We start from the raw sequence: 15515 nt of genomic DNA on the forward strand, positions 1-15515 counted from the left end.
TTCGTAATTCGTCTAAAAGAATCTTGTACTATTTTATCAACAAAATAGTAATAGGAAGTATTATATATATATATATATTGACTTATCTACTGTCGCTTGTGTGATACTCGGTTGCAGAACCAATATTTAAATCCGGTAATAGTAAATATTGTTACAAGATATTGTTGTAACTTCGTTCTTTTGTTGGTGGTTTGTTTTTATTATTTGGTGAAAATAACTTAATATCCAATCAAAAACAAGTTTGTTACTCCCTTTATCGTTTCGAGAAGCTTGAAAGGTTATACACTCTTAATTGTAGGCCTACGTTACAAATGACGTTGAAAACTTCTAAGAATACTAGGACTAACGTAAATAAACTTGCGTTCTAAAAGAAATTTAAAAATTGCAATAGATCCAGGTACTTTACAAAACACATTGTATACACTCTTAATTGTAGGCCTACGTTACAAATGACGTTGAAAACTTCTAAGAATACTAGGACTAACGTAAATAAACTTGCGTTCTAAAAGAAATTTAAAAATTGCAATAGATCCAGGTACTTTGTTTTCTTGACTATCTTTCAACTCGCTCCTTCTCTTGGAAAAGAGTAGCCCTACAGTTGGCGGTGGGTGGTGATGACTAGCTTCCTTCTCTTTAGTATTGCACTGTTAAATTAGAGACAGCCAGTGCAAATAGCTTTCTTATAGCTTTGCACGAAATTCAAAAGCCAAATAAGTCGTTCCGTTCTTGAAACAACTATTCTATTTTTATATCATTTATCTTTGAATGTACCACAATACTTGACAGTAAATACCTAGAATTCTCTAGGCTTATCTTACCGTCATTATCTAAGACCCAAAGCTCTCTCCTAGATAACAAACAAATTATACTATTAGAAATATAGTGCATAACAATAGTAACAACATTTCACATCGTAATATTTTCATAGCCTTTTCAAAACAAGATAAATAACATGAAAATTGTGTAAATTGTCACTTTACTCACAACACCACGCACTTAGTCTATAAATACTACGTTTTATAAGGCAACATCATAGTCATTTTTTAGTTCATCGTCACCTTTCTTTCTCGGCTTATGCATCTTCAGATGCCACATAAGTACCGACTTCGTTGGGTGTTTTCCTCCCATCTTATCATATATATAAAACAGTTCTTTTCATCACTACTCCTTTTTATTTCACTGCCAGTGAACAAACCCAATAACAAATTTCCCTCTACACCACCTTGCCTTTGACAAAACAAGAAAAATAACCAGCTACCCTTTCTTGAGAACAGTCTTACCCCTCTCAGCTGCACAAGAAGCCCCAGTTTTCAGCAACCACTATTAACGTATTTCAGGTGTGACTCATTATTGGAGGGGCACCATTCCTTCATCTAGTGCAGTGGTTCTTAACCTTTGGAGGGGCACCCTTCCTTCATCTAGTGGAACCTTGTACTGGAATTATGGCTATCTTGTTTGTTTTCATTGATATCTGTTTGTTTGTTTTTTTCATGGTAAACTTTCATTTGTTTGTAGTTAAGCACAAAGCTACATAATGGGCTATCTGTGCTTTGCTCATCACAGGTATCGAAACCCTATCTCTAGTATTGTAAACCTGCAGATATGCCACTGGTGTAGGTAAATTTTAGCCTAAACTTCAAGTTTAAAAGCAGATGGGTATGAAGAACGCAATACTTTATTTTTTTTAAAGAAAGTTAAATTACATGAACATTTCTCATGCTGTTTTTTGTTGTTGTTGTTGTCGGTATCCAAGCTCATATTACTTTTAAGGAAATCAACAAAAAAAAGCCTTCTACAACAAACGTTCTTGCCTTGGACGTATCCTATCAATACATTAAACAAGCCAACATAATCTAAGTGATAAGAAGTAGGTCACACAAACACAAATTATGAAAATCGAGGTTCTAAGAACAGTTAGTTACCGTCTTTGTTGTAGCCTATGCCAAAATGTGAAACAGAGAAAGAAAGTTTGAAGAATTAGTTGGAGTTTGTGACAAAATGTATTCCTTGGTAGGTAGCTTGCTCTGATTGGATACTAATATTGTGGTATTTTCAGGTGAAACTAATTCCCCATAAGAGTGACAAGGCTGATCCGATTAATAACGGGAAATTCATTAAAATATCTACTGTGAAATAATCCTATATTCTTAAATTAATTTAATTTGTAAGAAATGACACACGACCAAACACAAATACACAATTAAAATGAACAATCTTTATTAAAACCAGAAACACAGCAAAAATGTGTACTTCACGTGTTACAAGATATAGTCACCTTCCGTTGGAGAGTTATCTCTGAAAGTACTATGAATCAGGTAGTAAACTAACCCAGTCATCACATATTTCAGACTATATATATCAACATATTTTTCTAGACTGAATAAATCTCACATTAGATGCTTAATATTTTAACGTCGGATTTATTTAGAGTGGCTAGCACTATGCACGTGACTTGTTATTCCTAATTAATTACAAAGAGGTCATTACTTCAAGGGGTTACCTGACTGCCAGAAGAAAAGATACCTGTCTAACTTTCCATACTAAGAGTGGCCTTGCAGATATCTTTCACGTGGAATTCCACAAGGTGCTGCTTAAGGTTAATGACACATAATAATAGGTATCTAAGTTTTAAAGAACTTAACTTTGTTTGACCAAACGTGTAATGCAGAAACTGCATATACCTGAACAAATTTCTTAAATTAATACAAAGAAGCGGATAACATGTGATATGCTTATATATCATATTTCTCCAGACCTCTTTACTTCAAATTTGTCCTCAAGTCATCTGTAGTCTTAACTTCAAGTTAAATAAAATGTACAAAAGCTTGTTGGTCAGTAAGTTGCTTAACTTTCTTTTGCTACTGTAAAGCCCCTCAGTGACATGTCTACGGAGTTATACTGCCAGAAATCAGGTTACGATATCCATGGTAGGCAAAGGACAGAAAGTTCGTTGTGTAGCTTTATACGTAATTACGAACAATTGTTAAGCCATACTAAATAAAACTTAAGGCAAATCAATCCATACTGTTAATTAGTTTTCACAATAACACTCTGTGATAAAGGAATCAATACCTAAATAAAAATATTTTAACACAGACACAGTTAAAAATTCGCATTTTAATAATACCCTTTAATAAAGAAAAAATAGTTTAGTTAAAATATCTTAAATACCTTTTGTAATTAACCAAAGTAAACTATCTGTAATGGTGATACATAAGATAATTATCACATCACATGAACTCGAAAATAAACGTTAAAACTGGTATATCACTTGAAAAATGAAATAACTAATTTCGAGAATAAACACAGAGAGATAAATAGACCCTTAAGCAAAGGTAATTAATTTTTCAGTCACTTTACAAAAAAAACATTACATGTAAACTAGGTTCTGCAGTTTAGACATACAAGACGCTGAAAATGCTTTACAACTCAAAAGTTTAGCTTTCACATACACAGATACAAGGAAGATATTATACACTTACACAAGCAAATAAAGAATACAAAAAAATAAAAGGAATCAAAACAGAATACACTTTACACTTCACGACTTCAGGTTTGTTTAACAAAGACATTTACAATAATCGTAACTGAAACCTTTTTCCAGCAGAAAAAAAAAGTGGCTACACTTTTAAGTGTTACTCCTGCAAAACATTCTGTTACAGTGATAAGCATACCACACATAGAAAAATACTTTCACAAACAGCACATAATAAAGAAAAACCCTTAAACATCTATAGTTAACATTAATTACCTTACTAAGATGGCCTATTCGCCATCACGTATGGTGAGAAGTTCTATCTTCAGCTATTTCAGAGGTGGATCGTGGGACTTCTTAAGTGGAGCAGGTCTTGTGGTACTCAATGTTAAGGCATTTTTGCTTACCAAGATGAGTAATGTCACTGTTCACGACCTTGATATCATTTGTTTGATCCTAAAGGAGACCTTAGCTCTTTGAAAATCTTTCAGAGTTTGGTATATAGTAATTCAATCCATTGTAGGTGTATACACACTTGACACCTGAGCATTTTAAACATTCCTTATCCTTCAACAGAGTATCTTATCAGTTAGAACCATTGCTTTATTGACAGATATGTTTGGGGATGACCATAATCTTCAGGTCCTGAGCATTACTGAATAAAATGCTCTGTGCATAGTCATCTACGTAGTGTTTTCCCAATTTGCAATCGTTCAGGTTAACTTGAAGATTCAGGCATACGTGTAAGATACAACTGCCTGGATAAAATTCGAGATAGTCAGAAGAGTCAAAAATTTGATCTTAAATATCACAAGTCAGGATTGGTGATGACGAGAAAACCCACATGTAGAGAAAAGTATATATTTAATATTTAAAAACGGCTGGTATGGGTAGAGAAAGCACTTGAGGAGCGAACAACGTTTTGACCTTCTTCGGTCATCGTCAGGTTCACAAAGAAAGAAAGGGTTACTGAACGGTAGCTGACCACATGTTTGAAGGCAGTTGTGTAATTGAGTGTAAGAATGTAGAGGACGTGCTTAGATGTTCGATATATTAGGAGCGTTATAATGTGACGGTCAATCCCACTATTCGTTGATAAAAGAGTAGCCCAAGAGTTGGCGGTGGGTGGTGATGACTAGCTCCCCTCCCTCTAGTCTTACACTGCTAATTAAGGACGGCTAGCGCAAGTAGCCCTTATTTAGCTTTGCGCGAAATTAAAAAACAAAAAAGCACCTGCCTCTTCAAAAAAAGACACTTTTGAATTGTTAAAAATTGAGAAACTGACTCTTAAGAAACCAAATAAAAGTAACGATTCTTTTAAGTTGAGAAGATACAGTTTTGAAGATAAGGATTTTATGGAGGTAAGAAAACCATTCACCTATTTTTACCTTGAATCTACTGCAACCACCTGGTTGTAACTTTAGTCGTATGTTACTGACTTGATCCAACTGTTGCTAAACACTTTGATCATTTTCGAACTTAACGTATCAATGGAGCTACGTGCCTTGTGAACTGCTTGACAATCTAATGCATTCCTAAGATAACTTGTAAACTGCCACATAGACGCGAGGAGCTGAAGCTCAACCCGTTACTTACACGAAATAACATCATGGGTGACAGAAAATTGTCTAGCTTTCAACAGGTCTGCATTATTAACAATGAAAGATGTACTATTCGCCTACCATAAACAAAATGGGGAATAGCAAACATTGTCTGACTGTCGAGAGATGGCGCCTAAGAAACGCCTATTCCAAATTGGAAAGACACTACGTAAGTGGTACCTGTAAGAAGTTGTATCTTAATATCTCCAATTTATTTATTGTTTTTTTTACGATAAACTTACACTATACAGTTGTTTGAATATCATTTGATATCCAGTTCATATTGTGTTTTCAATATAACTTTATGTTTTAATGTATCCTGTCTCATTTACGTTCACTTTTATTTTATATACTTCCAGTTTTAATTTTTAATGTTCAAATTCTTTTATATGATTTAATTATATAACGTAGATGGATCAACATTAGATTTTTATTTCATTACTGTTTTTCATCCTATTTAACTTTACTGAATTTATATTGTAATTTTTAATTTGAGATTTATTTTGAATTATATTTTGTTGACTTTATGTAGGTGTAATTGTATCATGCATGTATTTGAACGAAGATAATTATTGAAACTAACGACTTTCTTAGTTGGGTTTTAGCATATGTTTTAAGCTTCGAATATAGAAACAATTTAAGGTAAGGAAGTGAGTGGTTGTTGTAGTTTTTTAAACAACTGCTAATTTCATCCATCAATAACTGATAAATAACAAGACTTCGCACTGGTTGGTGGTTAGGGCGCCCGACTTGTAATTTGCAGGGTCGCAAGTGTGAATGAATGCATTTCCCTTCCCGAATATGATCGCCATTTCAGTCGTGAGGGCGTAATAATGTTACGTTCAATCCCACTGTTTGATGATAAAAAATAGGCCATGAGTTGACGTTGGGAAGTGTTGATTAGCTGCTTTCCTTAAAAATTATAGACGGTTACCGTAGATATCCTTCGTGTAGCTTTTCGTAAAATTCAACAAATAAACGAAAATATCTCTTTATTTGGGTAATTTTTAACCTTTTAATCGTAAAACTACACGTATTATGACAATAACTCAATCATGAACAAGTTGTGAGGAAATTAATATCTTGCTAGTTTAGAAAACAAACAAACTATATTTTGATTTAATTGTTTTTTCTATGTACATCATAATTATATGTATATAAATGCCTTTTAAATAAATATTTTTACCTTATCATATAGCATAAAACAGAAATGCTATAATTTTAGTTCTTCAGTTCAAACACATCGTATCGAACCGGTCGGGAGTACATAGGTGTGAAAAAAACAAAACAATCACACCTTTCTAAAGCATAGTTAACTACCAAGAACAAATGAAAATATGAAAAAATTTCAGAGCCACAATGAGGTTTTACGGTATATCGTTTACTTAAACAGTGTGGTATAGAAAATTGTGGCTTATTCCTTCACATTTCACTAAGAAATAAGAATGCTGGAAGTAGATATAAGGACTCGTGAAATTAATATTGTTTCTTTATGGTCTAAAAGAGGTTCATTCACACCCTAAACCCTTTCCCCGTGACACCTATATTACACATAGGCTTCATACTTGCTTGACCCATTTTATATGTCATTCCCTGGGCTAAACTCATTACAAGGGGAGATAAAGTAATTTGTACAACTTAGTATATGTTAGGGTTTTATTTCTTTTGATTATGTTTATTTAGGATGATCGTTAACCTAAGGATTGTAGAACACTTAACAAGATCTAAGTATGACATGAAGATGAGGTTCATAAGTGATTCTCCCTTAGTATTCTTGCAATCATCGCCTCCCTTTTAATCCAATTTTCTGGAGTTGGAAATTATTCAATGTTCCATCTAGATTAAGCATTTAGTTCTTGTTTGTTTTAGCATTTCAACAGAGTAAATTGTGAAATTTAAATAAATAAATTCTGTTATGTATTCCGTATCATAACCAGTAAAATGTAGTTTGGTGCAACATGAACTTCCATCAGCCCAGTTAAGTCAATGCTAAAGTCTACCATTCAATGACAGGAATAACGTTATTGGAATTAAAATATTTTAGCATTTTGAGAGTATCTGGTGATACATATGCAAGAAAACTTGCTATTTTGCATGAACCATGGGTGACTCAGTGGTAAGCGTGCTGATGTTTGGATCTACAGGTCCTGTTACCAAAGACAATAATAATAACTATACATTTTGGGGCCGTGGATGAGTTATAAGATGACAGTCAAATGACATTGTTCAGTGAGGCAAAAACATCCCAATAAATTACGATGGGTGGTATTAACTAGCTGTCTTTCCTCTAGTGCAGGGGTGGGCAACTTATTTTTCATAATGGCCACAACTGTGGGTAATGAAAACAACGTTGGTCACACTATTAAAAAAAAAAGAAAGATGTAAATTTAATCAAAATAATTGCATTTCTACTAACCTCCAATGTGACAATTGATGGGGGTTTTCATGAACAACTATCGTGAAATTTGGCTTAATATCTATGCTCAATGAGCATCTTAGCTCTGCCTCTAAATTTATGTCAGTAAGCCGAGATCTGTAGCTAGACTTGAGAAAATCTAGCGTATAAAATGTTGACCTACACACCCATGTGGATTCAAACATGGAAAATAATTTTGAAATTGCTATCTTTAAATTTGGGAAACTTATTTATCAGAATAGTAAGCCACATCTCTCTGATAGAATATTTTTGTTTACCTTTTATGTGTTCTACACTTTGCAGGGTAAACATCTAGTCTTCAAATTCACACTTATCCAAAGATAAAAATGATATAATTTCCTTACTGAAATTTCCTAAGTTAAATTGAAACGGATCATGCACCGTCCGTCTTTTGTGAGAGAAAATAGTTTTTAAAATCTAGATTGAATTTTTTTGACATATCAAGAAATCTTTCAAATATATTTTTTCTACATGTTCGATCTTGTAATCCACAAAGGCCAAGCATTTCTTCCCTCACCTGAAGATCTGAAGTTACATATCGGTGGGCTCAGCATGAAGCCCGATGTGACTTTGCTATAAGAAAAATACACATTCTTTAATCTAATTACAAATTATATACCTTTTGAAGAATATCATATTTTATTTTTGAATCATAATTTTCCAACAGAGTTTCAATGATCACAATCAATATTTCTTTTACATGTTCAACATCAGAAAATAATTTCTTTTTTGAGCTAGAATCCAAGCTACTTTATAACTAGCTAATATAACTAGTTCTATCGATGATAAAAATCTTTTTAGGCCTCTCTTTTGTTCATGAAGTTGTGCTTTCAGACAGCTAATTTCACTCATACGATTTTTGCTATCAACTGGAAATTCTATATGAAATTTGTTGTGAAAATTGTTAAAGTGTTGCTTAAGGTTGTATACTTTATTATTCCTAAACACTTTGTTACACAAAAGACACATTGCCTTATTATTTGCTTCAATCATCGCAAATTTCAACTCCCAACTCTCATTAAATTCTCGTTTCACGATTTTCCAATCACGTATCATTCTCTTTTCGATAGTAATGCCAGAATCAATTAAATTATCTCTATTTTCTGAGTGTTCACTATCATCTGGATTCTTTCGTTTTCGAATTATTCACTTTTCCATATTATGGGATTAAAGACAAAATATATTTAAACACTTGAAAGTTACACGATAAAAAGATGTTTGCAAGTGCATGCAAAACAACGCACACTCAATAACAAACATCTAAACCAGATTGTGTTTGCAAAATGGGCGGAGTCTGTGGCAGTGATGAAGCGCTCGACATTAGCGATGACGTGAGGCAGTGCAATTGCTGATTACCAAATTTGCGATAAAAAATAAATGATGAAAAAAGTTCATTCCTAAACTCGAGCTGGTCACAACTGTGCCATCTTCTTGCTACATGTGGCCAGTGATCATGGAGATGCCCACCCCTGTTCTAGTGTGACAATTTAAAATTAAGGACAGCTAGCGCAGACAGCCCCTGAGTAATATCCGCGAATAACCTGACACAAATAATTATTTTTCATACATAAAAAAACACATTTTTATACAGAAGTACACCTTTTAGAACACAGCTTGCAAGGACTAAACCTTAAAATTCACTATTAGTTTGTGTATTATGTTGTAGATTTTTTGTGTTTCGTTTTAACTTTCAAATGCATTAAAATAAATAATATTTTTTCAGAATTGGAGTATATGACTCAGTGTTTTATCGCGCGTTATTTTTTAATCAATAAAAAGTGATGAATTATAGTTAAAAACAAATGCTTTTCAAGAAATTTAAACTTCACCGAACTTGTCATGCTTTTATATACCACCTCCTATGGTAATGAGAAATGTATAATATTCTTGTAAAATAAAAATTCCTAAATATGTTCCACAAAACAGATGGCGTTAGTATAGGTTTGACTTACGACGGCTGTAGTAGTCGGTAGTAAACATCTGATGATGTAATAAAATCCTATCGTATATGAATGGAGTTCAGTGGAGTGTTATGTTTACGAATGGAGTTGAACTGAAAGCATAAAAAAACAGTAAGTGTTATGTCTTCTCCATTTATACTAATAATTTATTCTGTTCGAAATTCACTTATAGTTTTGTCACGTCACTGTACTTTTATAGTTACGGTGCAATAACTGTATAGTTGTTGCACCGTAAATATAATAGTTTGGAGACGGTTTTACTGGATGATGAACATTATCAAGACAACTTTATTATAATAGAAATGTACGAAGTTTCGACATGATTTTGCCATCCTCAAGTTGTACATTTATAATATTTTTTCTTCATTAACCAGTTAAGTTGTATCCAAACTTTTATTTTCTAAAATGATTGTGATAACGCATAAAAAGTTAAAAGCGTAGTTAATAAATGTAAGCATGGTTATTTATTCAATTATTGTATCATTGTATCCTGTGTCAGCAAGTTTTATATGTTACACAACTACGACTGAGATATTGGATCAAAACATTGTTTTTGTTGCTAATTTTACTTTACCTATTTTGTTAGTGAAATGTTTCAAAAATAAGTAACCCATAACAATATCACAAATATATATTTTAAAAAAATTAGACTTGTGTCTTTTAGTTTTAATAACTATGAGACTAGGCATAAGTTATTTATTTTGAGAAAAAGTTAGTTAATTTTCTAAAATTAATTTATAGTAAAAATATTGCTTTATTATTTCTTCAAATTAATGACAAGAACAGGGCTAAAAGTGAGATAACAGCATTATACTTGTGGTACTGATTTCCCTGGTGAACAAAATATAACCTAATTAAATGCAAACTTTTGGATCCTTGTATTAAAAACTCTAGATAGTCCAAGCTGTTGTGTATATTCTATCTTTTTGAAAATTAACAGTTTTAGGAGAACTATTTCTGCTAAAAAAGAAGTTAGAACCTTTCATTCCAAGACCTAAGTTTGTTACTTTTTTCAGATTCAGTGTCAACATTTTTAATTCTATCAACCAGAAAAAAAAATTAAGCAAACAAAGCAAGTTCTTAACAATTTTGCACACCCAAATAGACACAACTGTGAGGATGTATACTAACTTTTTACTTTTTGAAATGTACCATTATAGTAGCTCCACTCTGTGTGTTTTTGAAAAGAAAAAGGTTAAACTTCCAGTTTTAATTTTACCTGTGTAATTAAAACATTTATAATAATTATATATATTTGAAAATGAGCTGTGGTACAAGATAATAAGGTTAAATGAAGACTTAATAACAAAATTTTGTAAGTTAGAAGTATTACAGTGCCTAATATAAAAAGAAAGTAAGAAAGCAAAAGTACAACAGATTACTGATGTTGTTCCTAAATAAAGAAGATCAAAAATAAAATATGGTATTCATAATGGAAAGTGAAAATAATCTTAATTTTATTACTTTTAAAAGAAACATTTCTTAAAATATATCACTTCTGATTTGTTCCAGTCACTACATTCACACACTGTTCTGATAGTTTTAGGCTCTTCCCTCAAACAAACCAGAATCCTTTTCCACAACATCAACATTTTTCTTAAACATATAGGTCTTTCTTACTTCCTAAATCCTAGTTGAATAAAAAAGATAATATAGCCTGAAAATTATAGTTTTTGAATGAAGTTTAATATTTCAGTTGTGGCATGCATGTCATTTTTTCATTATGTAGTTTCTAACAAAAACAAAGCAAAGAAACCATTTAGAACATTGATTTTAAAAACTTACATTTTATGTCTGTGATTTAACTACAAATGTGTAAGTAGTTTTATTTCTGATGTATTAAAGACTAAAGTTACATACAGCACAATTCTAGTTTATCATTAATGAGTTAAGTCTGGTAGAATTTGATAGAAAAGTTTTATATTTGATGATTATCCAGATATTACTATTTTCTCTTATGAGTTGGAAGCACTGCATAGTGTTTTATATGCTGATTTTTATCAAACTTAATGCACAGAATGATAGTCTTTTATGAATGTTTTTAAGTTAGGTTTTAGGTGACCTGACACTGATTGAAAAGTCACAATATTTTTTTAAAAGGTGGATAAGCAGTGTTGTAGAAAATACAAAGAGCCAACCAAGCAAAAAAGTAATTTGACACTTATAGTAAAAACAAAACTGTTATATTCGATAAAAAATTAAGATTATAAGAATTAATGTAATTTGTAATATTACAAATAATATAAAATATATAACATTTTTGGTAAAAACCTACTGTTGTGTTGAAAAGTAATAAATAAGTTTGAGCAATGTAGGTTAGAAGCTTTGTCAAACATTTGTACATTTTTCTTATTTTAAAGGGATTATTCACTTCCTGTGGACAGGTAATAAACTTGTTAAATTTAACTTTCAAAGTACATGAATTTTTTTTCTTGAAACAGTGCAAGTATTTCTTTAAAGTTTATACATTGAAATATTTTTAAGTTAATGTATCTTAAAATTGGTAATTATCACTTCTTTAAAAATAAAAAGTCAGATATTGTGCCAAGTTTATTTTGCTTTGATTAATAATAGAAATTATAGGCATATATGAAAATGTGTACATTTAAAATATTTGGAGGTTAATATTAAAAATTTGTATTGTTTCAAGTGATTGATCCATCATTTTTGTATTGATATATTTTTAATACAATGACAATATATATATATGTACACATGTATTGGTGAAGCAAGAGAAATAATGAGAAACCTTATTGAAATTTTTATTGTTTGACATTTTAAAATGATATATATTTTAATTACCAATGATTTTTCTTGTGAAAGAGGTATTTCTTTTAATCTCCTTAATGAAATTGAGGACTTTTTTCAGTTGTCCCAACTTTTAACAGTTTATTTTATTTTTGGTGATATTATCACTTGGATATCATAATGAATGTTTTGTTTGAAATTTGTCTCCCTGAAACACCTCTTATATATATATATATATATATATATATATCTTAAATTGAAATGTGGAGTAATTCTGTATTTGCTGTTACTCAGTCTGTTATAAAATTGATTGAAATACAAAAGTAATCTTGGTTAACTATTTAAAAATTTATACAACATTCTGTACATATTACTACTAATTTTGTGTTTCAGTTTAAGATTAACAGTAGAAATCATGCACAGAAATATAAGTAACTTTGTGATAATGAATTGTTATTTGTGGTATTAGAATCACTAATAAACCTCCCTGACATTTCTATTTTCCAAAATTTAAAACATTGAAAGATTGCTAATCATTAGCTGTAAATTACCAGAAAAACGGTTGACCTTAAGAAGAAAATATTTATCTTTCATCTGAAGTTGTAATTAAACAGTCAGAGCTTTTAATTATATCATTAATCATGATATTTAAAAAAAAATGAGGATACAGATTCTCAAAATAATACTATGCATTGCTGAGGGTTAAACATAATTGAATAGAAGTTAAAACATAGGTCAATATATTTAGATTTAAGTATCTGAGCTTGAAAAAGTTAAGCTATGCAAAAAATATACATTTTTTAAGTTAAGAAAAAGAATAAAATTACTACATTTCTTATTCCATAGCTAATTTTAAGAAATAAATTATATTTTCCTCACGTTTTATCCATTAAAAAGCGAACAAGTTCAACCAGTTGACAAGTTCACTTTATAGCTAGTTCTTGAAACGAGCGAATCAACAGCAGTCTGTATGTCCAGTACGCTAATACTTACGTATTTTTTTGTTTGCATATATGTATTTATATATCATTCTCATCGTAAAGATAACACATACTTCACGCTTTTGTGCCGTTTGACTTACGATTTTATTTTATTTCGTGTAAAACGCGAAAAACGAGTTTCTTGAAATGTCAACGTGTTACGCGTTCAAATCATGCAATCTATATAGTAAAAACTTAAGCGAAAGCAGAGAAGTATATTTCGTAATGTCAACTATACTATGCGAGTAATATCGAATGCATTCGAAGCTTTTCGTCCAGTACCGATGCACGAAGCCGTCTAGCATATGATAGATATAGTAAGTGCTCTAGGTGATGTTTGTATTATCAGTTATGTGAACAAGATAAAGTGAATTACAATTATTATCACTTGTATTTACGTCAAGGATTAATAACACAATATTATTTAATTGTGTGTTTTTAACAACAATATTTATTGGTATTATCGTTATACGAATAAACTTGAAAATCACACAGATGAACCAGTGAAACATCAAGCAAGTCATCTTGTAGAGCGGGTTAAACAACCACAGCATCAATGGGAGAAAATTACTTCAGTAATTCTTTTATCAGGTACTTAATTACCCAGCTAGCAGATAATTCTACTTATGCACTGCACGAAATTTTATGTTGGATTATATATTCTGTCTGTTTAATCGTTGCAAGTATTGTATTGAAATAACACAGCCACAAAACTGTATATTATATTTTTGCAACTGAAAACAATACATTTTTTCCTACTATTAAAATTCTGTATTTAACTCGCAAGAAAAAAAAATAGAATTCAAGGGACAATTATTGTAAATAAACTACGAAATAATAATGTTTGCGTCTTATCATCGATTTAAACAAAATTTCATCAAAACAGTCTACATGTTATAACAACGTTTCTGATATTAATGTGTTTGTTGTGCTTCGTTTTTTATTTTTCACGTGTCACCAAACATTTGTTCGCGGTGTTTATCGTGTATTGTTGCGAGAAAGAGCGTGACTAACAGCAACGTAAGCGTCACACTCAGTATAACCTTTCACAGTAAGTTAGACGTCTTAGACTGTACTTTTGTCATGGGCTAAGTCGAATCAGGATACATATTAAAATAATGTTTACTTTTACATTCGGTCGTACATGTCAATGGTATTATAAATTTATACGTTATCCACTCGTACTTAAAACGTGTGTTACTACTGACATACTGAGATAGGTGGAGTAATCACAAAAAAATGAAGAACCTTTTAAATAGGTATTTTGGTAGGTAGGTAAAAATAGATACCTATTTTTACGGTTAAAATTGTTTCATGATGGCTAAGCAATAAGCTTGATGACTTTGGACGCTAAAATTGAGGGATTTCTTCCGCGATTGGCAAGCACAGATAGTTCATTGTGTATTTTACACTTAAGTAGATATGCGGGTATATAGCTCTGTTTGCTTTTGCCTTATATAGCATGCTTCTGCGTTTGCTCATAAAGGTGTTTCATTTATTCATCATTGAAGAGCAGGAATTTTATTCCACACCCAGAGTAGATTTTGCCAACTTTTCTGGGTTAATTTTTTCTGTATAATTTATTTTTGTCTAATGCACTGAATACGTATAATGAAAATTAGAAGGAAAAACACATTAACAAGCATAACACGTATGGATAAACCGTGTTATATTAAAATCTACAGAAACCATTGATGTTAAGGGAAGCTATTCATTCAGTAGTTCAAGATATATGTCAAGCTAACTTAGTACAAGCAAATGTGGATTTCATTTCTAAGTTTTTCTTGGAAGTCACGTATACACGTTGGCAGACTCTAACAGTTGTAGTAGCTTGCATGTTTTTCAGACTTCTCCATAGGCTTGTCTTCGGTAGCTGAAGGAACTCGTATGATAGTCAGCAATACCTTTTGGGATTGCAGTCACTTCTGTGTGAAGCCAAATGATTTAGGATACAATTTTCGTTTTTTAAATCAATAAATATAATCGTAAACTACGTGGGGAAGCATGTCAGATCCAAATGAATATTATTCCACATGCAAGTTAATGGAGAAACAAACATCAATCTGAGCTTTCTGCTGCTTGATTGAAATTACTAATGTAAACAGCACCACGAAACCTACCCAAAGAAAGTCCGAACCATTATCAGTCGTGCCAAGTAGTTAATCATTAGTCATTAAAAAGGGGTTTCACAAGCTTATGAAAGGGGTTCATGAATATAATGAAGACATTAGCAGTGCATGATAACATGTGGAATCTTGTTTATTTGCACTAAAAAAAGGGTGCCTAAAGATGCTATGAATCTGTTGACATATT

The 15515-nt window shown here is 31.4% G+C and overlaps 1 protein-coding gene across 1 annotated transcript in view; it reads left to right on the top strand.

Annotated features, from left to right (window-relative positions):
* The first annotated feature begins 9430 nt into the window (after positions 1 to 9430).
* LOC143256896 (uncharacterized) overlaps positions 9431 to 15515 on the top strand; it is a 38135-nt gene continuing 32050 nt past the window's right edge. The window contains exon 1 of the mRNA XM_076514727.1: positions 9431 to 9585. The gene's annotated coding sequence lies outside the window, so the exon portion shown is untranslated. The remainder of the gene's footprint in view (positions 9586 to 15515) is intronic.

This window comes from Tachypleus tridentatus, chromosome 7 (assembly GCF_004210375.1).
Source record: "Tachypleus tridentatus isolate NWPU-2018 chromosome 7, ASM421037v1, whole genome shotgun sequence".
Lineage (NCBI taxonomy): Eukaryota > Metazoa > Arthropoda > Merostomata > Xiphosura > Limulidae > Tachypleus > Tachypleus tridentatus.